The sequence below is a fragment of the Portunus trituberculatus genome, chromosome 41 (assembly GCF_017591435.1).
Source record: "Portunus trituberculatus isolate SZX2019 chromosome 41, ASM1759143v1, whole genome shotgun sequence".
NCBI lineage: Eukaryota > Metazoa > Arthropoda > Malacostraca > Decapoda > Portunidae > Portunus > Portunus trituberculatus.
In genome coordinates, this window is record NC_059295.1 from 36380539 (window position 1) to 36408038 (window position 27500).

General features: G+C 43.5%; 1 protein-coding gene across 3 annotated transcripts in view; it reads left to right on the top strand.

Annotated features, from left to right (window-relative positions):
• Positions 1–18122: 18122 nt before the first annotated feature.
• Positions 18123–27500, top strand: part of LOC123516853 — a 102711-nt gene continuing 93333 nt past the window's right edge. For all 3 annotated transcript variants that reach the window (XM_045276548.1, XM_045276551.1, XM_045276549.1), the window contains exon 1: positions 18123–18358. The gene's annotated coding sequence lies outside the window, so the exon portion shown is untranslated. The remainder of the gene's footprint in view (positions 18359–27500) is intronic.

The window sequence follows — 27500 nt, forward strand, 5'->3', positions numbered from 1 at the left end:
TCACGCCCTCGCTTCCGTTGCCCGTCTCCTCCCTTTCTCACGTAGCATCTCGCCTCTTCTCCCTCTTCCTGCCCCCGTGCGTACATCGCCCTCCTGCCCGTCTGTCTGTCCTCGCCTTATTTCATCACTTCTTGAGGCAGCGACTCTTGACACCGCCTGGCAGGAGAAGGTCAGACAATTATACCACTTCAGCATCGATCTCTTCTTTGTGGCGGCGTTGTTGTTGCTGCTGCTGTTTCTGATGCTGCTCCTGTTGTTGTCATTGGTGGCTGGTGGTAATGGTGGTTGTGATGATGATTGGTAGTAGTGATGACGAGTAATGGTGGTGTTGTTGGCGTAATTATCTGTTTTGTTTTGTTTTATTTTTATTTTTAATATGCATGATACAGAGTTTGCATGTGATAGCGGTGGTGGTGGTGAAGTCGGTTGGTGGTGGTGGTGAGCATGATAGCATTGGTGTCTTTGCAATGATTTACTGGTGGTTGTAATTGGTGATGGTGATGGTGGTAGTGAAAATGGAGATGTGTGTAGTTTGATGGTGGTGGTGCAGCTGATGCTAGTGATGTTTTGCAATCATCACCTAATACTCTTTACTTTTTACCTCAAATTTACACAATATACGCAGGACTTCCAAATGGCTAGGGCAGAATTGTGTAGTATTTCTTTTAGGCCCCTTCAGTACTATGACACATTTCCTTATTCATTTTTTTTACTATTTTATTTTCTACAGCTTCAGAAACCGATATGGGGGAGTTAATAGAGTGAAGACTGTGGCCATTAATCTTCTGACCTCCATAGACCTTTCCTGATATCGATAAAATGGTCTAATCGTACACAGATCTCCAGGTAAAAATGTGTTCCAGTATTGATGGGGTTAAACTAAGCTTGCCCATTTCTCTGAGCAACTATTTGAAAGCCAATTTGCTCCACATGCATGACACTTATAAAAGGGAATATGCAGTGAATATGCCACCATACAAACACCAAAATATTCACAAAATAAGCATTATCTGGCCAGTATTCTGAAACGCTTCGCTCTCTCACCATCACTGCTTTCCAAAGGCTCCAGTTGATAGTACTCGTGTTTTTAAGAGTATTTTTATGGATCTGGTGATAGATTGACAGGATTTCTAGTTTATTAAAAGGAGGTGTCTTGAAAACCCGGCTAGTTGTCTCTGAGGCCTTGGAAAATTGTCGTAGTGAGAGGGGAAGGAGTTTCTGAATACCACCACCACTACCACTACCACTACCACTACCACTACCACTACCACTACCTTCACCTTCACGCACCATCACCACCATCAACTTTTATTTCCTTCCTTCCTTCCTACTCGTATCATCTTCCCCCCTCCTCCCTCTCCTCCTCCTCCTCCTCCTCCTCCTCCTCCTCCTCCTCCTCCTCCTCCTCCTCCTCCTCCTCCTCCTCCTCTCTTATCCTCCACCCACTTCCTGTTACCTTCACAAAATTGCGTTAGGTGGTAATACGGGTATGTGACGGAGCGTAGGAGGATGAGAGTGGCATGTGACACGGTGTTGGAGAAGGGGAGGGAGTGGGGTGTGACGCGATGTGGTAGAGAGTTTATTTTGCAGATATGTGAGTGAGTGAGTGAGTAAGTTGAGTGTTTAGGTTTGTGAGTGAGAGAGAGAGAGTTTGTTGTTCTAGTGTGAGGACGTGAGTGGAATGTTCGTGATGTGAGTGAGTGAGTGAGTGAGTGAGTATTGTAAAATGAGAGAATGCAATGAGATATAATTTGATGTAAGAGAAGCGGAATGTAACATAGTGCTTAGGAGGTGAAGGGAGGAGAGAGAGAGAGAGAGAGAGAGAGAGAGAGAGAGAGAGAGAGAGAGAGAGAGAGAGTGAGGAAAGAGAGAAAGATGCCGAGGTCTTTAGTGGAGGGGCGTGGAAGGGGGAGAGCGATGCTGACACAGACTGACGTCACCAGGCGGGGACCTCGTCTATAGTGTTGCTAATCTTGCGAAATTGTTTCCTTACTGTTGATTCGCTGCCCTTATCTCCTTCTCACCCTTATCCCTATCACTGGTCCTTTTACTGCTACACTCCTCCTTCCTTAACCTTCTTCTCTCACTCTTATCCCTTTCACTGACCTTTTTACTTTTACCTTGCTTTACCTTCCTCTCTTACCTTATCCTTTTTCACTGATCCTGTTACTGCTACAATCCTCCTTCCTTTTTCTCTTGCCCTTATTATCCCTTTCACTGACCTTTTTACTGTTATAATCCTCCTTCCTTTATCCTTCCTCTCTTACTCTTATCCTTTTTGACTGATTCTTTTACTGCTACAATCCTCCTCCTTTAACTTAACTCCATCATCCTTATCTCTTTACCGACCATTTTACTGCTACAATCCTCCTTCCTTACCTTCCCAACACTCTAAAAATGGTTTGCCTAGACATACAACAGATGATTAATTGTCTGTTCACGATACAGACATATTTATGGAAGATTAGCACAAGAAGAAAGTTTAATTGGTTACAGATATTGAGGGGAAGTTTTGTTTATCAGTCAGTTAAATAAATCTTCGACTCACTCGTGCACACATGAAAAACACCTCTAAACTTCCATTATAGCTCGTGTTTTCCTTTAAATGCATATTTTTCACCACTCTCTGCCTATTTTTTCTTGTTTTTTTTATCGCATTGGAAAGAAGCAGGCTGAACAATGGATGCAGCTTGGTGTTAGTTAATTCTCTTTCCTTAAAATAATTTCTTTTATCGCATTGAAATGGAGCAGGTGGGACAATAGATGTTAGTAAAGGAAGAGTTTGCTGTTTAGTCAATTCTCTCTCTCTCTCTCTCTCCTTTATCGCATTAAAAAGGAGCAGGCGGGACAGTGGATGCAGCTAAAGAAAAGTTCGCTGTTAGTCAATTTTCTCTGCTAAAAATTACTTCACGTGACTTATTTTCCTGCTCATGATGTGTTGTGACCATTTGTCTTCCACCTGATCGCCTAGATTCATTTTCTTTTCCCTTTTCGTACTGTTATTAATGCGTTCCCTAGTGTTGTGTTACCACCTTGTATCTCTTATGTGGCCGTCAAACCTCCTCTCGTGAAGCTAAGTGAATGAATATCAATCAACTCCTCCTTCCCTTCTCCCTTTTGTTTTTTTTCCTTCTTGTGGCAGTTTCCGTTCTTTTCTTTTTCATCTTAAATCTTCATCTTGAATTGTGCTTTAGAATTTTCTCTCTCTCTCTCTCTCTCTCTCTCTCTCTCTCTCTCTCTCTCTCTCTCTCTCTCTCTCTCTCTCTCTCTCTCTCTCTCTCTCTCTCTCTCTCTCTCTCTCTCTCTCTCTCTCTCTCTCTCTCTCTCTCTCTCTCTCTCTCTCTCTCTCTCTCTCTCTCTCTCTCTCTCTCTCTCTCTCTCTCTCTCTCTCTCTCTCTCTCTCTCTCTCTCTCTCTCTCTCTCTCTCTCTCTCTCTCTCTCTCTCTCTCTCTCTCTCTCTCTCTCTCTCTGATCTCTCTCTCTCTCTCTCTCTCTACATGGTTTCTGATCAGTCTTAGTTTCACTCTAATGGTAGTGAATGTAGTCTTTCCTACCGTGCCCTGCCAACTCTCTTCTCTTCTCAATACCTTTCATTACATTTCCACTGCCTTGTCCTGACCGTGAATATTGTTCCCATATACAACTTGCTCAGCTTTCCATTCCATTCACCTTAAAAATCAGAATGGTTATGACCTTCTTTATCTATACTGGAGATTCACAAACTGGTGCACACGTGTAGTTTATCAAGGACACTTTGTTGTACAGTGATGCGCAATGCTTTAGGTCATGGATTAATGCAATATTAACCCTTTCAATGCTGTTTACCTTGAGATTTCTGTACGATTAGACCATTTTATTGACATCAGGAAGGGTTTATGGAGATCAGAAGATTGATGGCCAGAGTCTTCAATACTTTAATCTCCCCACGTAAGTTTTTTTAAGCTCCAGTTAGAAAGCAGAGTGAATATGGAAACGCGTCATGGTACGGAAGGAGTTAAAACAATTACTCTTGGTAAACTCTCGCTTGATACTCAATTGGGGAATTCCACTTGTTCGTCAGTTACAAGTTTGGAAATGTGCCTTTTGAAATTACTGTAATCAACAATATCGATTCTGAATTTGCCAATATCTAGAGACGCTCACATTTCAGTCATCCGCCGCCAGTAATTGCCTCAGTAGTTCGGAAATAGCGATCTCTTTCAGATAATACCTCTCACATACTTATAAAGATAATGTAATATCTTTTAAAGTTCAGTTAAAAAGATAAGAGCATAAGAAAATAAAAGAATCTGCAAGAAGCCGTCAGTCCTGCACGTGACAATCCTTCTATAAAACATACCTACCTATCATCTCCATCCATAAATTTGTCTAATCATTTAAAGTTCACCAGTGACTCAATTCTTCACTCATAAATTATCTGGCGTCCTACAGCGAGTCCACAGAATAGTCACCAATCGCCATGCAGTGTACTGGTGGGCAAGTTAACCAATACTCTCAATCATTCATACCTTTCTCTGGGTAAACTCTAGAACTCCTTACCTGCTTCTGTATTTCCATCTTCCTATGACTTGATTTCTTTAAAGAGGGAAGTTTCAAGACATTTTTCCCTTTCTTTCGGCTGACTCTATTGACCTGTAAAGGGACTGGCAATCAAGTGGACCTCTTTTTTTTGTTACTCTTGCCCAGTTTCCCCTCTTAGATAAAAAAAAAAAAAAGTGTAGGTAATGGAAAGGCAGGAGTGCAAAAGTACGCCTCAGGTCATTCAGAGTAGGAGGAATACACACAACACATTCACCAGGTGCTCGGGAGTGGCCGGTTTGTACCCTCACCCATATTCAGTGACAGGTTGTTATTTCCTACACAACGCACAGCCTTTGTGTCAGTACGGGCAGCCGCCGGTGCATCTGTAGTGGCGGGCACGTGTAGCAGTATAGTCTTTCCACGTCGTGGTTCGCTAGACACAAAGCCTCAGTCTTTATATATTAGTGATGTGGGTGTTATGAGTCATCGGTTTGTAACGTGGGCGATGTGACCGGATTTATAAGATTCTTTGGAAAAATTGCATCAGAAACTACCACATCAGCACCGCCGTTCAGTGCTGCCGCCATGCCGCACTTCCTTCATTATACCAGTCACCGCTTGTCACGTGTAACTATTGTAGATTTATTTTCTTTGCCTAAAGGTGGAATGTCACCTGTTAATTAAGCGTTCCACAGTCGTCATGCAAGATACTGTTAGATTTTTACTGGTGTATGCTAATTCACTGTCTTTCACGATACCAACGTGTTGGCATAACTTTCTTAGTTTAAAAGTCCAGGTGCTATTTATAGTTATTATTTTTATTAGCTTAACACAAAAAGAGAACTGTACGTGCGTGTGTAGCGTACATGTGTGTGTGTGTGTGTGTGTGTGTGTGTGTGTGTGTGTGTGTGTGTGTGTGTGTGTGTGTGTGTGTGTGTGTGTGTGTCTTTGACCCCAAGACAAAGTGTGGTAAGTGATGGCAGGGCCGCGGGCAAGTGTGCTGAGGGTCCCTGACAAAGGTGTGGCTCATTTTGTTTTTGTTCTTTGGAGTGTAAATGTGCAGTCACAGGCTGCAATCATTATTCCCCGGGGCCGCCTCAGCCACGGGCCAGTGCTCACCAAGCTGCCAATCGCATACATCATCCCTGCTGTCCTGCTTCACGGCGAGGGGAGCGACGCGAGATTTCTCCGATAGCTGCCCTGCACTCATCAGGCGCGAGGTAATGACCGCCGCCTCCCGCCGTGTGTCTGCTGACCTTCTTATCACTGCTGCGCTGCAAGTCATCCCCCAGTGTTGACTCTGGCGTGAATGATGACACAAATTTGGTCAGTCATTAGTTTCACCCACGTTAGTTAGATAACACTAAACACACACGCATTACAGTGATTAATAATGTTGCTCCTCCACGTTGCTGGTGCATGTGGTGCCTGGACAGCATTCTGTGGCTAAACCTTCGAAAGAGCTAATTAATCTTGTTTGACAAATCATAGATGCCTTCGGAATCGTATTCGTGCTGCGTCAGGGCAGCTTCGGCGAGTCCCGCTGAACACTGCGCCATCTCTTCTTGTGACCTCAGTCCACCTTTTTGGAGATTTTTGCAAGTTTTCCTTACCAGAGCCAGTTTTCTGCTTGTGTCGACAACCTTTAGCGCGCATTCCAAGTCTGGTGTCATCACCTGATAGCGGTAACCTTGGTTGATGTGTTGTGTTAGGAGTCCTTCACCTCACCCCATGTTGTTTTCACTGATGCCATCCTTTACCCCGCTCAGCCTTGCCATGGTCTTATCAATCTGCTAATTGATATTTTTTGCCTCCAGTGTTGGGTGTTGCTATGCTCGATGCGGGAAAGGCGCCATGGGGACGTCCTCGCGCTGCGATGAACACTGCCTTCCATGTCAAGGTTTGCTTTTAAGGACAGTGCTAGGACAGTAAACAGTACTTCACGGAATGTAAATGAAGATTTATTACATTTTTTTATAAAGTGAAATTAGAAACAGCAACAGAGCAACGTCGTTATAGAATGATATTCAGATTGTTTCATCATGTTATAAACACTTCGGAGTTTCCTATGAATGTATGAAAAAACAGCGATGGTTTCTCTTGTTTGGTGTTGCTAGTGAGATGAGCTCAGTATGTACACAAGAATGGATACAAATATAACAAAATAACGGAAGCTGTAAGGTGCCATCAAACCTACACGATACAGTCCATGTATGAAATATGTCCACTTATTTCAACCTATCTAATTTTTTTTAAGAGTTCTCTGATAACTCTGCACTAACATCATCATTATTACTGAATCCATACCATTCATATCCAATTCTATCTGAAAACCCATTCTTTTTCGACTCTTAATTTTAACTTTTTTTTTTTTTTTGTCATTGTGAACCCATTATTTAGTGGCCTATCTTGATAATGATCGTGAGAATTTTGCTCTTATTATATTTCCTGCACCACTAAGACAAATACAGAGTGACGCCCTTGTATGATATATATTCAGAATCCGTTGTGACTTCCGAATTCAACTATTCTATTGTATTTATCTATATATTTATTAATTATTTATATATGTATTTAATTATTTATTTGTATGTACACACAATAAAATGAAACAAGCGTGTGTGTATGTGTGTGTGTGTGTGTGTGTGTGTGTGTGTGTGTGTGTGTGTGTGTGTGTGTGTGTGTGTGTGTGTGTGTGTGTGTGTGTGTGTGTGTGTGTGTGTGTGTGTGTAATCCTGCCCGTGGACATGAGTGGGCGGAAGGTGGGACGGCTGCATATTAACTGTCGTAAATATCTGTCATGAATTGCTTGTGATTTTAGCCAAAGTGCAGCTCGGTGGTGGCACAGAATGGCACGCAGGACACGCCGCTGCCCAAACGCTGCCAGAATTGTGAGGCAGAAATGTAGTGGAGGTATTATATTTATGTATTTATTGATATTTACATTATCGATCAAGCTTACTGTGTCCCTTGTTTGTTTGCTTGCATGCATACTGATTTGCAAACACACACACACACACACACACACACACACACACACACACACACACACACACACACACACACACACACACACACACACACATATGCAAAGCTCTCACATGCATATAAACACGCACACAATTTCAACATGGATCGATAAATATATAGATAAATAATTTGTTGACTATACCTAACGATAACCGTAAACATGAAATACAACAGTGAAATACAGTCTATTAAGCACACACACACACACACACACACACACACACACACACACACACACACACACACACACACACACACACACACACACACACACACACACACACACACACACACACACACACACACACACAGGGTCAGCTTCCAGGTGTGTTGATGTTACCTATCTGACGTATCGCTCAAGTAGGAACATATGGATGATTTTTCTCGTTTACTTTCCTGTTTTCTTCTCCCCATGCATATCCTCAGCGTTCGTAGAGGCGGTTCTTGCATCCTCCCCAGTGATGTAAGCTGTTATGCTGACGCTCTAATTCGCATTCTTTCTGAAATCTACTGGAAAATTTGATTGCCTAGACCAGACGTGTGCGTTGAGGTTTTTGATTCAGCCTGCCAACACGGCTCAGCTAAAGACTAGTCAGCTAAACGTTCAAGTTACCTGCAGTATACTCAAGTCAGTCATCAATAAGTCTCTCAACACGCCGCCTAAGGCGGCGTCACATTAGCACTTTTCCGTCTTCTTTTTCTGTCAATTTTCTGACGACTGTCAACTTTTGCAGACGGTGGCCGTCACACACAAGCTTGCTTCCGCCATTGCCGCGCTTGTCGATTGTAAACAAACATGGCTCCTCATTCACCCCAGCAAGCCGCGGCTTTTTTGCACCTTATAATGTAATCAGCTGTTCTGTGATCCCAAAGGCAACGGTGACCTCTAATACTCTCTATGAGAAATTCGTCAGTGTGTTTTGTCCACTGCTCATCTTGGCCAGCTACTTGGAAGTTGCCTTGAAATATTCAAAAGCGTCGCACATTCGCACTCCTGAAATGTACACAAACAACTGAGGAACTTTTCATTGCTAGGCTAGAAGAAAAAAAATATGTATACAAATATATATTCATCAATTCATTTAAATTTCTTGTCATGATAATAGCATTCTTCCGTTTGACAAAAAAAATTTTTTTTAATAAAAGTGTTGATTAGAAACCATAGTTCTTATTTTGACTAAAAATTGGCGCTAGACGAAAACGATGCGTTCCGTCTGACTCAAGACGATGGAAAGAGTTGACAGAAGAGTAAAAAGACGACAGAAATCGCCTGAGACGACGGAAAAAGTGCTAGTGTGACGCCGCCTTTACAGTCCTGTCTTCCCTGCCTCACCACCGACAAGATCCTAATAATACACAGAAGCCTTAATCAGTCTTTTTGAATCATCAGAAATTAGGGGCGGTATAAAACTTGCCGTGTCAAGAATGTGTCGATGCTGAGACTGTGAATGGAAGGTCGGGAAGGCTGTCTGTCCGTCTTTCTGGGAAGAACGCCTCAAGTGTTCATGATGGCCAGGCCCAGCACGCCTTTTGTTCCTTGCCCGCTGAGGCTTGCAAGAACCACTGGGGTACCAGGGGAGCATCTCAACTCCTCTGCTGCTGCGGTGGTTGTTGTTATTGGTGATGGGGATGGTGGTGCTGCTGCTGATGTTGCTGCTGCTATTGATTCTTCTAGCGGTGCTGCTAGTGCTGTTGTTGCTATTGTTGTTGTTGCTGCTGCTGCTGCTGCTGCTGCTGCTGCTGTTGTTGAGTTATTGTTGTCATTATTTTTGTTCTTTTAGGTATTACCACTTGTAATAGTAGTAATAGTAGTAGTAGTAGTAGTAGTAGTAATACTAATAGTAGTAGTAGTAGTAGCAGAATTAGTAGTAGTAATAGTAATAGTAGTAGTAGTAGCAGGTAGTAGTGGTAGTAGTAGTAATAGTGGTAATAGTGGTAGTAGTGGTGGTGGTGGTAGTAGTAGTAATGGTAGTGGTAGTAATAATAGTAGTGGTGGTGGTGGTGCAGGTGGTGGTGGTAGTGGTAATAGTAGTGGTGGTGGTGGTGGTGGTGGTAATGGTAATGGTAATGGTGGTGGTGCTGGTAGAGTAGTGGTGGCAGCAGTGGTGGTGGTGGTGGTGGTGGTGGTGGTGGTAGTAGTAGTAGTAGTAGTAGTAGTTGCTGTAGAAGTAGTAGCAGCAGCAGCAATAGTAGCTATAGTAACAATAGCAAACAGTAATAGTAGCTAGTAATACCAGAAGTAACAGTAGTAGTAATTGCGATGGCAGCAGCAACAGCAGCAGCAGCAGCATCTGTAGCAGCAGCAGCAGCAGCAGCAGCAGTAGTAGTAGTAGTAGTAGTAGTAATAGTAGAAACGATAGTAGTAATTTTGCTTGTAATAGTGATGGCGGCAGCAGTATCAACAGTAGTTTTGACTCTCTCTCTCTCTCTCTCTCTCTCTCTCTCTCTCTCTCTCTCTCTCTCTCTCTCTCTCTCTGAAGCAACACAAATGATTAGCCAAGTTTTCTCGCTGATGCTGCAGAACACTTGTCTTGTAAAACTATCATTATAATTATGAAAAAAATACTAAAGATGAATAAAATAAAAGGTGTAAACCTCACTGACTTACACTAAAACTTGCTGAAGGTGACAAAATATGACACTGAAATATTTAAGAATCAAGACCTTTATTTCTTTTTTCTGTTCGTCCCTCACTACTTGGCTACCAGACACTCCCAGCCCAGCACCAAACCTAAGAGCAGATACCGACACGATTTCTGAGCTGCTGGTGACAAAATCGTAACTGACTAACCTTAATATGCATCTCTTCTCTTTCTGACAGGTTTGACAGTAGTGCCGCTTCCTCCTCCCGCCTGGACTCTCACCTTCGCACGTACTTACCTACACACACACATCCAGCAGGAACTTGGACCGCCCCTCTCCCACTCTGCTCAGCAATGGAAGGTTAGTGAGGTTAATTACATCATTTCATCAGAGTTGATGATCTTATCCACAGTCAATTTGATATACAGTGTACACACTTCATCTTTATTCTGTAAAAATATCCCATTCCAAACGCGAGGTGTTCGTTTTCTTTAGTGAGACCAAAGAAAACTTACAATTTCACCAGAGACTATAAGAAGATGACAATTACAAGGAGAGGATGGTAGAGTGGAAGAGGAGTTAATATATATTACGTGCCTTACTTTTATCACTAACCTTGAGTCGAATAGCAAAGGAAAATAGTGGTCATTAGGTATCCGTGTGCGAGTGTGCGTAATGATTAGTGAGATCAAACGCAGCCGTAGCTGCAGATCGAGTCATAAAGCTGTAAAATAATTTTCTTTTTCCTGGAAAGCTTTGAAATTAATGTTGATTTGAATCTTGATGTGTGTGATGAGACTTAACACGTGACTTTTTTCTCTATAGATTTTACATGGTGATGCATTCATAAGTTGGAAGTAAGCTCGGTAGATTCTCAAGTTGGAAGTAAGCTCGGTAGGTTCTCTGTGGCTGTTAGGTCGGCCCGGATATTGTAGGTTGGTAAAAGTGATGCACGGAGGACTGAGAGTGACATGAGACACCACATAATGTCATCGCCGTATATAGATGGCAGGAGACGAGTAAAGACCAAAATGGATGTATGATATTGGCAATACTGCAACGTAAGGTATTATTTGTTCTTATAAGCTATTTGATATATTTACTCATTCCTCTATCTGTCTGTCAGTATGTATCTATCTACTTATTTATCAATTTATCTTTCTATTTACTGCGTTATATTTTCAAAATCCCTGGAGACGTCCTCTTCTAATTTCCTGTGCCTTGTACAGGAATAATTTACCTTGTGCTGACACTTACCTGGCGTTCAGTATTAGTCATTTATGTGGGACTGGTGAAGGGTTCCGTCTTTAAAATTAAGGTTATTAAAAAAAATAGATTGTGATTTCCCTAAATTTCAGCTGTCATTTGACGCATGTTGCAATTCATGAAGCTGATTTGCTTTAATGTTCCCTAAAGACTCTTGTGAAGGTTTTGATGGCAAGCATTAGGTAATAATCCGTCACCCGCCTCCCTCTTCTCACACCATTCATTTTCTGCCTGCACGCTATCATTGTGTGAATCCGGGTTTTTACCTCCCCTCGTAAGACTTGTTCTAATCGTATCAGTCCTCAAGCCAGGTACAGAAACCCGCCCCGCACGCCATCACCATGTTACATTAAGCCTTTTGCACGTTAGTGGAATCAATGATGAACCTTCCTTACCACAACTGTATCACATGAAGCTTTCTTGTGGCTGCAGGAAAAAAAGATCATATATATATATATATATATATATATATATATATATATATATATATATATATATATATATATATATATATATATATATATATATATATATTCCTGCAATCTTCCTCAAACATCAAGGTATTTTTTGTTTGTTTGTTTTTTTATTTTCCCGAACTTTGAATTGTTCTTATTATATGTGTGTGTGTGTGTGTGTGTGTGTGTGTGTGTGTGTGTGTGTGTGTGTGTGTGTGTGCGTGCGTGCGTGCGTGCGTGCGCGCGCACAAGTGTGTGTGTGTGTGTGTGTGTGTGTGTGTGTGTGTGTGTGTGTGTGTGTGTGTGTGTGTGTGTGTGTGTGTGTGCACTCGCGCTCCGAAACTATGATACAGCTTACACCTTAGTATCACATTTTACACCCAGCATCACATCAGGTAATCTAATCAAGACTTCACAAATCATGTCAGAGCATTTCTTCAAAACCGCCTCGTTGTTCCGCTACAGAATTGCTCCCAAGACTGTGATGAGCCGCACAGAGGAGTCGTCACCGTCACACCCAACTTATTAATAGCATTGCTTCCTCAGTTCCAGTTGACGCTCTCTCGTAAATGTATGTGTACTGCAATTTGTTCTTGTAAATAAAACACCCCTTAACAACGAGTCACTTATGCCCCAATGATCTCCAAATAACTGAACAACTAATGACAGATTGTACACCTTTTCCAGTAAGATTCACGCCCTCACGTTTACCTTATCTTTCTCTTTATTCATATGGTGCATTTCTTCCTTAATGATTTACTGCTATCTTTTTTTTTTTTTTTTGTGTGTGTGTGTGTGTGTGTGTGTGTGTGCATGTGTGCGTGTGTGTGTGTGTTTCTCTTCATCGGTCTGCTTCTCTCGTTTACCTCAGTTCTCATGCCACGGTTCTTTCTGCGTGTGCTCCTTGATTTTTTCTGATGTAATATGTTTTTTTCCTCTCCACTTTCCTAAAAACACTTCTATAAAATTCCCTATCTGCACACATCCACATAGGCTCCTCGACGTCACGTGTACATGAAGTGAGCTCTGATCTTATTTTGCGCCGCTTATCTCTCACATTCCTTGCTGCCATCCAATGATATATTAGCAGTAGTACACTTTATCTTTGTTTTATTATATTTACATCTGCCTCTTCTTTATTTTTATTTATGTGTTATTCTCTTGTACTTTCTTATTCTGTTTTCTCTTGGCAGGTTTCTGTTTTTTTTTTTTTTACTTTTTCACTCGTTCAGTCATCTCGTATTCACTCCTTAGTTCTGAGGTGCAGGAGTGGCTCTTCCTGTGGTACCTTTCTTGTAAGTGTGGACATACATACACTTCTTGCTGCGTCTCTGGTCACGTAGGCATGCCAGGTAAAAGATAGAGAAAGGCACCCACACCCATACTCTTTGTCTCCTGTGCTATTTCCACTCACATCCATATTTCCTGGCCGCATCCATCCGCTGATCTTTTCCAAGTATTCAGACCCTTGTTGCGCATTTGGTAATCCAGTTGCTTGCCAGCCACTTATACGTATTCAACACCGCCATTCATCTTTGTGTCTCCATTTTTTCCTCGTTTTTTTTTTATTTCTTTCTTTATTTTGTATTTTGTAATCGTTCTTTTACCATCTTCATCTGGAAATTTGTTTGTAACAGAAATTATTACTAGCCTGTGTGTTGCAAATCCTGTACGCATCAATCATGTTCTACTACTAATGATCAATAAATGTTTCAAACCTTTCTCCTGCACGGCACCTTAATCCACTCGGCGCCAGCCCACCAATTAAGTATTGTATTCCCGGTACCATGACAAGCAGTAAGTGTTAGATGGTGTTTGTAGCATTGAAGACGTTAAAAATCATCTCAGGTTACTTAGTCACTATTATTTTGTAATTTTGTCTTTTCTTGGCAATAATTAGCGGTTTAAAAAAAAGCTTGAAATTAACCCGAGTATTGAAAGTCAAAATCAATAATTCATTCATTCATACATACATTCTTGCATACGATCACACACCAGGGAAGAGACTAAGTAAATTTCACTCCAATAAATTTTACTCAGAAGAACATAGGATAATGTGAGAAACTGGAAGAGACTGCATGTCAGGCCTACATGTGGCAGTCCCTGTAAGAGCAAAGCTACTTAAATCCACATATCTTTATCCATAAATTTGTCTAATCTTCTTTTAAAGCTCCCAATCGACTTCGCACTAACAACATGATTACTGAGTCCATTCAGTTCCTCAACCAGTATGTTAGAGAACCAGTTCTTTCCTATATCTTTCTTAAACCTAAATTTCTCAAGCTTAAATCCATTATTTCTGGTTCTATCCTGTCTACTGATCCTGAAAACTTTGCTCATGTCCCCTTTGTTGTTATAACCTCTGCTTGTTATATCAGTCATTCATTCCTCTCGTGTAGACAAACAAGCAATGAATAAAGACTTCTGATTAGATTCCACTAATTACACCCACGATGGTTCTTTAACAGTATTCCACTCTGTATAATCGACACCACACTGAGCTCCCCGAAATAAACCCAGCCATTTCATTCATCGAAGAACATTAGTTCGGGGGAAACCATGTTGCTGGAATGTCCGTAAGGGAAATTTACCTGGAGGAAACTTACGGTGTACGGGGAAAAGTGTCCAGCGCTCACCTTGAGGCTGGAGACGAAACCCTTTGAGTTGTATGGTCACTTGAGATTCGATTCTCTCTCTCTCTCTCTCTCTCTCTCTCTCTCTCTCTCTCTCTCTCTCTCTCTCTCTCTCTCTCTCTCTCTCTCTCTCTCTCTCTCTCTCTCTCTCTCTCTCTCTCTCTCTCTCTCTCTCTCTCTCTCTCTCTCTCTCTCTCTCTCTCTCTCTCTCTCTCTCTCTCTCTCTCTCTCTCTCAACACATCCAGATTCTTCCCAGTCTGCGCTGTCTTTACCATTCTTCTTCGCATTTTTCTTATTAATAACCTTCGACAGAATTTTCACTCTCCGTCCTGCATTGCTCAGCCTGCACAACTCAGTGTCACATAGCTGTGGATCCCCAGAGCTTCGACGCTTCATTTTAAAGCAGCGAGTCTTCTTCTCTTGCCTCAAGTAACAGTGTGTGTATCTATGATATCCAGCATTATATTTTGTTAACCAAGAGAGTAATTTGTATTGAATAAGGCAGTTTCATTTGTAGATTTTTTTTTCTCTCACATCGCTAACATTACAAGTTCTAAAACCTCTTTCGAGCGGCTACCAGCGAGGTCTTTGAGGCGCCACTCCTTGTCCGAATCACTGCTTTCTGGAGGTATGTTTATTATCTCTACATTTTCTGCTTCGGTAGCATTCATTATCGTATTAATTACTATTAAAGAAGCAGAGCTAACGAAGCATAACGTGGAAGGCTTGGTCAAGATTATGTCGAACACGAAAACTTATCATATTATTCGTTTTTTTTTTACTGTATCTTCCAATATGCAAGATTGTTACAATTAGCAATTTATTACAGTGTGTACTGGATGATGTGTAGGAATACGAGCATGAAACCTGGAGAATCATACAGAGAGAATAGAGAAGCATATCCTCCAGATTCTCTCAGCGACAGGAAATCATATAGCCTTCTCTGTTCAGGGATCGGGTGCTAAGCTTCGGGTCTTGCCTTGGGGACGAGACATAGAAATAAATGGTTCGTGAAGTACACACTTATACATGATGCGTGTCACGAGAGATAAGATGACATGTGCGCTTAGAAAGTAACATACCTCACAGTGAAAAACCGTACATATCTAACGGCGACCGCTCTTGGATGAGGTACTCCACCAAGAGGCCCTAAATAGTGGCGCATTACATGGTATGGTAAATAAAATACAGTCTAATGAAGTTAATTATCTTTTTATTTACAATGAATTCCTTTCCTGCCTGAGCAGCGAGGGAGAGGAGGAAGAGAGGCTTGGTAGGCTGCCGCTCCTTATGCACGGCTTGGGCTGCTCCTCCTTACTTACCCATGTCTTACTCAGGGCCGCACCTCCAGGCCGCGTGGGGTTATTACTCGTTTGTACTGATGGAGGGATATTCACAGTTCACTGGAGCGATGAGAGAGTCGGCTTGTTAAAATCCACCTTGGCTTGCACGCTGTTCACGCCGTTATAGATTAATAAGATACGGATTTACAATTTTTCTCGGTCGCGGCAAAGTAAGTCCAGCGAACATGGGCCTGGGGCGCGGCGGGTGAGTTGATACCCTTGCTCTCATGCTAATGCTCACCTCAACACCTGTTATTTCTGGGCAACACGTCAACACGCCTGATACGCGCCTCTTAACTCACAGGTGGTCCGGGGAGATGGTGTGTGATGGGTCTCTTAATTCTGCGACGCGTTCTCCACTTATACCATCCACTGACAGCCTCCACGCGCCACAGCATCAACGCCACAGCATCCACGCAGCCTCCCTCCCAGCCCTCACAGCACGTGCGGAAAGGGTCAAAGATCACTGCCTGTTAATGGGTTTCTCCGGAGACGCTTCGTGTGTGGCGCGAGTGTAGGAGGTTTAGAAACTATGTACTGCGTGGGGGGAGTCGTGAAGGAAAGACGGAGTGTTGAGGTGTTGAGGGAGAAGGAAAGAAGAACGTAAATGTTTCGTGTTATTGATAGCTGGTGTTTTTTCTTGTTCAGTGTAGTGTGTGTGTGTGTGAGAGAGAGAGAGAGAGAGAGAGAGAGAGAGAGAAATGTTGGAGTGATTTAAACTTGCAGATTTCTTTTGATTTCTATTTTTTTCAACATTGAGGGTTACGTAAATGTTGGAGGTATATCTGCTGCCGTCACTCACAAGACGTATCTCATCTTGTGCTTTAAATCGAAAACAGTTTCTTTTCCTGGAGGCTCAGCACGTGGCGGGAGGAGACCACGCCCCGCTGTCCTTCCTTCCTTCATTCCTTCCTTTCTTCCTCCCTTCTTCCCATCATTCCTTCCTTCCTTCCTTCCTTCCTTCTTCCCATCATTCCCTTCCTGCATTCCTTCTTTCCTTCCTCATTTCTTCCCATCATTCTCTTCTTTTATTCCTTCCTTCCTCCCTTCTTCCCATCATTCCCTTCCTTCTTTTCTTTCTTCCTTCCTCCCTTCCCATCATTCCCTTCTTTCATTCCTTCCTTCCTCCCTCCCTTCTTCCCTTCATTTCCTTCCTTCTTTTCTTTCTTCCTTCCTCCCTTCCCATCATTCCCTTCCTTCATTTCTTCCCATCATTCCCTTCTTTCATTCCTTCCTTCCTCCCTTCTTCCCATCATTTCATTCCTTCATTTCTTTCTTCCTTCCTTCTTCTTCCCATCATTCCCTTCTTTCATTCCTTCCTTCCTTCCTTCCTCCCTTCTTCCCCATTTCCATTTCCTGGCGTATTTATAGCAACCCAACCTTGTTTTCGCGACTGCAAAAGAACACAACTCAAGATGATGCACGACATTCAGAGTCAAGTATTATGTTAGCACTCTCTTATCAAGTGTATTCTGACCACCTGGTGTATGTTGTCACTCACCTTGCTCTCATTTTTGCTACTATAAGTCCATCACCATCATCATCATCAATTTTTATTATTCCCCACTCAAACAAAGGCCTCTGTTGGTTTCCTGTCTATTTCATTCCATGTAACTGAACTTCTTATGTTTCCATTTCATTTTCAGTAAGTTTTATTTTTTTTCCTTGTCACCACTCCTAGTTCGCTTACCGTCGTGTTACTTTATTGTCCACGTACCATCAGCTTAGCACATGACAGTGTTTATTTTTCTTTTAATAGTAGACGAGTTGTGCTTGATTTTGCTCTCCTCCCAAATACTAACTGAATTTCTCCACCGCCTGGGAGACTAGCAGGTGAACAAAGCGAACACAAGTCTTTCGCTGTGTTGGGTGGGAGTGGGGCAGAAGCGCCTCGCATCTCATGGCTGTGCTGCGTGGCTGAGGTCCTGGAGGCGAATGACCTGATAGAGATGCGAGAAAATATATTCAGATTGTATTTAGAGGAACAAAAACTTTAAGTGAAACGTTGAGACTATTATCCGTGGCCGCCTGAATATATTCTCAAGGGGTAAGGGTCAGTCATAAGGAGAGTTACAGCATCCGATACATCACCTGCGCCGCCCATCCTGCCTCACCCATCTCTCGCACACAGCCTCGCCAGCCCCACGGACGCCACCACAGAACTCACCAGACTGTATGCGCAGGACTCTTACTAACAAAATTTTTAACTCCACGGGGCAGCGCGCAGTTTGATGGTTTTCCGCTAGGTGGCGGAGGCCCCGCCCCAGCCTTTCTTTGAGACAGCGAGACCGTGGAGTCAGTTGCCCGCTGACCGCTGTGCAGCACGGAAGAGGAAGCGCGCTTCGCCCTGGAACTGTTGAATGTGACTGTAAACTGTTTAGTGTCTGTAGGAGTGGGCTGGTGAGGCGCTCGACGGAGAGGCAGTGTGAAGCGCATCAAGACGAAGGGGTGTCACAAGGTGTCATCGGCGCGCGGGCACACCAGACCCACCAGACGGCGTGAGTGCAGCGGCTCGGCGTGCGGCAGGTGCGTGCCTCGGGTGCCGGCCCTCTGGGTCGTGTTGTTACAGGCAGCAAGGAGGCCATAGGGCCAGGTGGGGAGGGAATGCCCTAACCACATCACACACACACACACACACACACACACACACACACAAGCCAATAAATAATTTAGGTTAAATGGACACATGAATGGAATGATATATGTGTGTGTGTGTGTGTGTGTGTGTGTGTGTGTGTGTGTGTGTGTGTGTGTGTGTGAACGCATGTGTCTGTGCATGCGTGTGTGCATTGCATATAATCCAGTTTGCTTTATAAAAAAAGATGAATAGTGAGTGTTCCTCCCCGTGGTGGTGATGCATTGGTTATTGTGTTGAGGCTGGGTGAGTGAGATTCAAGCCGTGATCTCACATGGTCTGTTCAATGCATTCCGCCACACAGCCTGCCATCATTCCTCAGTCTGTTCACCACATTGCACAGCCACAGCGTTTCATGTCATGGTCACAGCAGACATGAAGGACACCACCACGCTTCATTAGAAGTACAGCATCTCTGCTCCGCATCCCTTGAGTCCTACTGCCCGAACGTAAACACTGATCACCGGTGTGGGTCAGCTTGGCGGCGCCTGATTTGCCCTGCGTGCAGTGGCGTGGGTCAACAATGAGCCTTGAGGGTCGCAGCAGCACCCACCGCAAGCGTACGATGCATAGTCAAGTGCAAGCCGCGGTTCACTTCTCCCGGGCCTGCAACACCTGCATCCTGACCTTCCTGGTGTGTTGCTGAGCACGCCATGATGGGGACGTGATGGTGTGTGTGTGTGTGTGTGTGTGTGTGTGTGTGTGTGTGTGTGTGTGTGTGTTTATAGTTGCTGTTGTTTTCGTGTGTACGTATTAATGAGTTGGATGGCCGATAGGCTGACATGTGATTATGACTATGCAGAACTTTGGCCAAAGTATATTTACACACACACACACACACACACACACACACACACACACACACACACACACACACTGCAGTAAACCGTAATATAGACGCTTTACCAGGTGGACTTTCTGTGAGTTATGCGTGTTATTTATTTTTAACTGCACACAAAAGCCCAGAAGTCTGCATTAGCCGATATTTTAGCAGGACGAAAGGTCGGCTGCAGTGAGGCGTAATTGGCATGCCCGAGTAACCCGCCACCGCAAATGTTATACTCAGCATCCCAGAATGTGAGTGATAAGGACAGAGGCCCAAGGGTGTCTAAGAGGGAGAGAGAGAGAAAGAGTGGGTGGAAGTGTGCTACTGCAGGAGTCAGAAAGCAAAGCAAGGTGGCAAAAATACACGAATTCTGAGTTAAAGGCGAGGTGTTTTTTGACTTACTGGGAGAAGCATGAGTGGATCCAGTGTTTTGAGTCCTCATGATATTATGGCACGTGTTGCTCTTCATTTGAACATTAATAAAACCACAGGCACTGATTAGAGAGATACAAACTACTCACAAACTCATTTTAACGTTAGTGGAGTGTCTTCAAATTATCTTACTTACCCTACTCATTATCTTTACATATGTTTTTGTCTATCTTGTGGGAGCAAAATTTTAAGAACTTTGCTTTAATTCATCTTATCTGGTCTTCTTCCTTTGGTCTTCCATCCTTTTGTATTAGTAAAAAAAAAGCTTTCACCTAGGAACTTTATTGAACTTGGTAAGCCAAAGCAGTCAAAGAAATGATGTTCTGAGTGAGAGAATGGATACATGAGATTTCCTTGAGGGAGTGCGTGCGACCATTTGAGAAAGGAAAGTGAGAGTGTCTCCATTGTGTCAGGTGAGGTTGGACTGTGTGCGCTGCGTGGGCTTGGCAGCTGGGGCGAAGAAGCTTCTGTTATTCTGGGTCATTATGAAAGGTATAGGATAATATTTGCGTATGACCATTGTGTGTGTGTGTATGTGTGTGTCTGTCTGCCTGTGTGTGTGTGTGCGTGTCAGAAGAAATAATCAAACACTAATGTATGATGTAGGTGGGAGGAAGAGGAGTTGGAAAGCGTTCTGGACAATAGCTCATCTCCTTTCATAAATGTTTGATCTTTGCTGTCGCGTTTAGTGTGTTCGTAATCCAGGGCGTGAGTCTCTCTCTCTCTCTCTCTCTCTCTCTCTCTCTCTCTCTGCAGCATGCGAGGTCAAGTCATCATTACTTCATCCATACGTGCTGGTATTTGGTTCTTTTTCATTGTTACTTTCTCTCCCTTTCGCCCCCTCCCCCATCTCTCTCTCTCTCTCTCTCTCTCTCTCTCTCTCTCTCTCTCTCTCTCTCTCTCTCTCTCTCTCTCTCTCATCCATTTGTAATTTCTCCTAATTCCAATTTATTTTCCTCCTCCTCCTCCTTCTCCTCTCCCTTCCTCCTCTTCCTCCTCCTCCTCCTCCTCCTCCTCCTCCTCCTCCTCCTCCTAAAAAGTACGCAATTTGTAGGACCACGTCAATTGTCAGAGGTGAATCGCGACGTTTTCTCTCTCTCTCTCTCTCTCTCTCTCTCTCTCTCTCTCTCTCTCTCTCTCTCTCTCTCTCTCTCTCTCTCTCTCTCTCTCTCTCTCTCTCTCTCCTACATTCAATCTCTTTTACTCGCTCATTATCATCACCAACATCACCATAGTCATCCAGCTACATTAATAAGTTTAGCACCATCACCACCACTACCACCATCACCATCACCACGATATCGCACACCCCTTTCATTCCTCTTCCCGATAACAGAACGGCGTGGACGGACGAGTGTTTAGGTGGGACGAGACGTGTGGTGATAATGCTTTCTGTTGTACCGCCACCACTATCGTCACCGTCAACTTTATTATTGCTCGTGTCACCAGTGTTGTTGGCGAGAGCGTTATTTTGTACCTGTAACGATGTGGTGCTGATGTCACCGATCTCAGCGTCACTGTTATATTTGTTTTATTACTACAATACATTTAAATCATCCCAACAAACACCGCTACCATCGCCACCACCTACAACAACAACAACACCAGCAGCAAAAGCCCCATCTCATCAGTCACCATCATAAACAGCATCACCATTACCATCACCATCATCAGAACCATCACCGCAAACAAGAAACAAGCAACCCTTTCCTTATTTTTACCACCAAGGACGCTGCCGCCACCGTCGCTCATTCTTTGTCTTCCTGCTTTCCGAAGTGGTGACGAAGTATCGCTCGTGATGACTTGGCAGCGACACAGAACCGAAGGACGCGGAGACAATTATCTTGCCTCCATCGCGTCCAAACACTAGCAGGAGGAGCGTACATCATGCAAACGACCCATTAATTGGCGGAGGAGTAGGAGGAAGACGAGGAGGAGGAGGAGGAGGAGGACGAACAGCACACCGACAAAGTGAGAGTCGAAGGGGACACTTTTGGGTTATCGTATTCTCAAACACTTCTGCTTCACCTCCACTATCTCAAAACGCTTTATCTAAATTTACACGAGTTTTTGGAGATGTTTTTGCGGTTCTAGAGGCAGTGACAAGATTTCTACATTATTAACCGGAGGAGCACACTCTTGGAAAAACTCGCTAATCATCTCTGGGGCCTTGGAAAATAGTCGTGTTGAGAGAGCAAAGCGTTTCTGAATACAGACCATAGAAAGAAGGGAGCAGCGACCTTGATCCATCGTGCACAGCTGCCATTGTTGTTGTTGTTGTTGTCAGTGCAGCAGGAATCCAGCCATATATGTGAGTGTGTACCTAGGTAAGTTAGTCTTCTGAGTCACCCTTGTCTCCGTCACTTGGGGTCTGTTGCGTTGTTTTTTGTTGTTGTGTTTTTGCCCACTTGATCGTTGTTATTGGTGATGCAGGTGGTGAGGTGTTTTGTTTACTGATCATTGTTATTGACTGTGGTGGTGGTGGTGTTGCCTGCTCCTTTGTCTGTACGGATATGAATGACTGACGTTTTTTTTCGTAGCGTGGAATTGTTTCTATGAATTGTCAGTATAAATGGCAGTGGTTGTAAAATGTGAGATATAAATGTGCGGAGGAAGAGAAGGAGGAGGAGGAGGAGGAGAAAGAGAATGACAAATGCTAACTTTATTTATTGCATTGTGTTCTATTCTAAGCAAAGTCAAGTGTCCATGTTCACTCTCAAAAGAAATCATTCAAGTTTCGTAACCAGTAACAGATCGTAAAGATAGAAAGGGAAAAAGTCAACACAGCCATTAAGTCGCCATTCAAACACAGCTTCAGAATTACATACATTGATTATTTTTTCAGAGTCCAAGATAAACGTGAGGTCCGTTTTAAAAGATTGGGAAAAGTTTTTATTTTCTTCATTTTTTTTCTATACAGAGCAAATGGAGGCAAAAATTACAGATGCCATTTACTACTACGCGTTATTTTCTTCTTCGTTTCTCTTTTCTTTTGTGTTCCTGTCTTTACAATGTACCTCTTATCTACCACTCCAAGATTTCGTGTCTCCTGCCATCCATCTTTCAAACTCACTTGCGCCATTCCCATCATTAACTCTGTCATTATTCTCATCATTATTCCAGGTCATTTGTAATACATGGCATCACATTTTATTCCAGGCGTCAACATAAAGAACAAAAAAGTTAACATATGTGACATTAACTATCAACATCAAGAAATGTCTGCGTCATTGTGTTGTCATCACCCTCACTGCCCCTCTGCATCACCGCCTTCGTCGTCACGTCACCGCCTCCTTCAGGGTCTCTGCTCGTCCCGTTACTGGCCATTAGATATCAAACCCGGGCCCCGCTGCCTCTGCCCCTCGAGCCCAGCTCACCACAGGAGCTTCAGCGAATGATCTTTTGCCTCCTCCAGTTCTGTCTTTTTCTTGGCCTTCTCTTTTTTTTCCTTTTTCCAGTGGTTTTTAAGAGGGACGCCTTGCAATTTGCGCATCTATCGCTTCCTGGTTTATTTCCGTTATTATTTAAAGGTTCGAAGTGTCGTTTTTTTCTGAGCGACGTCATTAATTATCTTTCATGTGCTGGAAATCTTACTGTAAAACTTAGTTTTTTATTCTACAGTGTATGGCTGTTTTAAACGTAATAGCAATACAAGAGGCGGCATCGAGAATGAGTTTTATAGCGTCACTGTTATTTGCTTCTCTCGTTGTGAGGTTCGCATTCACTTGGCACTTCTTTGTCCATATGTGACCAAGTTGTGAAGGTGTGGTTCTAATGCCCTCGCGTGCCTTAACTGGGCAACACCTGCGAGAGCGCCTCCTCCCCTCCCCTTCCCTATCTCCCCTGGGTTGTAATGCGGGCGGAAGCGAGGAGGGCGGACGGTCCTTATATGGGTGAAGCGATGTACGTCGGCCTTACCTTGAGACACCTGGCCGCGAGGGTCAAGGCAGCGGTGTGGTGTGGAAGGTAACTTTGCAGAGTGAAGTGAGTCTCCGCCTGGCTCCTCCCGCCGCCAAGCCTACTGCGTCGTAGCATAATAGTCTTCATTAACCTCACGCGGTTCGCTTGACTGGCTCATTATAATTGCTGGTCTTAGCGAAAAACATATGTGACATTAATGGAATCAAAGAAGTCCATTAGATGTGATTTATTATGCATGGGAGAGGAGTTTTCTCACTCTTCGCGTCGCGGTCCGGAATGGCCAGCGCGCGGAACAGCACGCTCCACTGATCCACTGGTCTGGTGACGCGGCAGTCCTCAGGAAAAACTGTTACGATAAAAACACTATTGTTCAAAGCACATCATTTGACATTAGATGCGGCTGACGTAACGCTTTCAGTTTCTACGTACGGTGAAACACCGCCAACACCCAAGTCTGGAAAACAATACACGACAAGTCCACGGAACGCAAAATGAAAATTTACTCGCTGTGCTCTCGCTACACGAAGGCTTTCCTAATTAACCTGCCAATGCGTCATGTCAAGTTGCTGTTTTCGCCTTAAGAGACAGCACACTTAGCTCGCTGCAATGTATTTCCTTGCCAAAGTTTAAGTACGAACATTATTATTTCTTTTCCGAGATGAAGATGTCTTATTCCGTGAATTAAGCGAGAATGGCGTTTAGCATAACACAGACGTGCCCGAATCACTCTCCCGTGGCGGCTCGGTGCTCGCTGCTCGCTGCTCGCGTCCCGGCCTAATTAAGTGGTCACTAAGTTCACAGCAACACCTCGCACGCCTCACTGCCTCCTGGGAGTGACCGGACAGAGAGAGAGAGAGAGAGAGAGACTATTATGTAAATAGATTTATAAACAACAGCCTTCCTCTTCCTTAAGTCGACCTCCAATTCCTCCCACCTGCCTTTACTTGGCTCGCCAGACTTATGCATTTCTTTGCTGTACGTCCTTGAGATTCAGGAAGAAAAATATTAGTCTTTTATCACCGCCACCACCATCATCATCATCAAGAGAAACAGTAGAAGCAGTGGCAGTCCTCATACAAATCAACATTCTTGTCCCTCCAACCCCACGACACGTTCGCTTCCATTCGCCGCGCCTCTCACCGTCCTCCCGCCAACTTCCTCTTAACGCTGGAATTAACGACCTGAACGAACCAATTAAAAGCGGGACAACCGGATGTCTGGAGTCTTGAATCGCTCCTGGACGAATCCTGGAGGAAGACACACTCTTGTTCCTTCAGCTAAGCGACATTAATGGGGTCAAGACGGCTTTAGTGCTTCCATCGCCCTTCCCTGACTCTTCCCTCCTCTTGTACTCCCAACCGTGTTCAATCCATTGCTAAACTTCGAGCACAGCGGTAACAAGTCAGGAATATCTTTTTTTTTTTTTTTCTTGACGGTCGCCCTGTAGGAGTGGAGTCGCCGCGGGGTTTCTGATCCTCCGATACGGCTTCCGCGTCCTTCGCCGGATTCTCTGGTTTGGATAAGTGGTCTTTTTAATGTGTGGATGTCGTTTTTTTCCGGGGTTGTTCTCCATCTATTTTTCTTTTTTCATTTTTTATCTATTGTTTTTTTTTTAATTATTCTCTCTCTCTCTCTCTCTCTCTCTCTCTCTCTCTCTCTCTCTCTCTCTCTCTCTCTCTCTCTCTCTCTCTCTCTCGTAAACGATACGAAGCTAGAAGGATGCGGTGAGAACAACTATCAAAATCATCAAATTATAGTTTTTTTTTTCCTTTTCCATTTACGGTACTTCTTTTATATCTAAATTTTTGTGCGGTTAAAAAAAAATTGTGATGTGAATTAGTATCTAGTGTGCGTTCATGTACTAATGTTTGACACTGGCCTTGTATTAGATGGCATTATTTTATTTTGTTTTACGATTTTTTTTTTTCCAGTCGGGGGTGAGCGGTTCAGTTATACTCGTTATTAACCAGTAGTCCTCCTTGCATCTATTCTTTTATAACCCAATGCAACTAAAGAGACGAAGTTAATGAGACACAGGCGGTGGTGTGAGGACGTAACACCCTTCTCTTCCTGGAGTGTGAGGCGGGGAGTGGCGTAAGGGCGTTCCCTACTACACTCCGCCGTGCTAAGTAAGGCATTACCAAGACACAGTGGGGACGGCTGGCAGCGTGGCGTCTTTGCGCGAAATGCCTGTCGAGTTTTCTTGGCGTGGTTGTGTAGCTGCTGTCAATGAACCGCGACGGGCCCAGTCTGACTTGTACTCAAATTATGTCCAGGTTAGGCAAGCTCCAGACACACACGCACACACACACACACAACTGTAAATGGAGGAGCGTAAGCAATGCCACCAATCTTCCTCGCTTGCTATAAAACCTTCCTATATTATTCTCATTATATACGATCACTGAGGACGAGGAAGTAGGAAAGGAGTGCTTAATCAAATTCCATATTGAGCACTCAAGGGCAAGTTCAGCCTTTTAAGAGTGACCAGCGGGCCTTACCCTGTACTTCCCTCTTGTGTTAATTACTCGCTTATGACTAAACACTTGGCCACGCATCCAAAACCTACCCACTGCAGCCTTTACTGTACCATCTCGTGCCATCCTTCAATGCTATACTCTTATTTTTGCTTTCACTCCCTCGTTTCCAAAAGCGAGGAAGTGTTGTAAGTACTTTGCTGCTCTATATACTGCCGCCAAGATGCGTGACTGTCTCCCTCTCTCTCTCTTTTCCCTCTCTCTTTCCCTCTCTCTCTCTCTGCAACTTTCGGGTGTTCGTCTTGCTAGTGTAGAATTTACCTAGTTAGCGATGATGAATGTTATAGCTTGCCTCTGCTTTCTCTCTCTCTCTCTCTCTCTCTCTCTCTCTCTCTCTCTCTCTCTCTCTCTCTCTCTCTCTGATGGTAGATAGGTAGGCAGAGAGAGAGAGAGAGAGAGAGAGAGAGAGAGATGGGACAGAGGGAGGGAGGGAAAAGTAGACTGGCCATCTCTTAACTGGTAATTGTTCATCTCCTGTAGGTGTCTCATCTCTCTCTCTCTCTCTCTCTCTCTCTCTCTCTCTCTCTCTCTCTCTCTCTCTCTCTGTGTGTGTGTGTGTGTGTGTGTGTGTGTCGTAACGCTAAATCTAGTCAAAAATCCTTAATTAGTATTGCTGAAGTTTGATGTACCGAGGGGAGAGTGTGACACGCAAAGATGGTATTAGTATTTGAACCGCAGCAGTAGTTGTTATTGTTCTAGTAGTAGTAGTTGCTATTGTTGTTGCTGATGTTTTTTGTTGTTGTTGCTGGTGCTGTAACCTGATCATCAATCATCATCATTATCATCATCAGTGGAAATTACCTTTATCATCGTAATTTTTTTCTAACGGATTGTCTTTCTTTTTTATTCTTTTGTCTCTTTTCCTGTCACGTAGTGCACATACAAACCCTCCCTTGGAGAAACCAGAGACAGCAGGTGCTGTAATAGTACTTCCCACCGAAGGCCGCCATTACTCAGCCTCACTCTGTCACTTCCAAGGGGTAACATGATATTTCCGCGTGTGACCAGCGCCGCCACAACCCTGGAAGAGCTGACCATATGTCCATGCAGGCGGCGTGACTTGCTGCACCACCTCGCGCGCGCGCGCTGCACACACACACACACACACACACACACACACACACACACACACACACACACACACATATATATATATATATATATATATATATATATATATATATATATATATATATATATATATATATATATATATATATATATATATATATATATATATATATATATATATATATATATATATATATATATATATATATATATATATATATATATATATATATATATATATATATA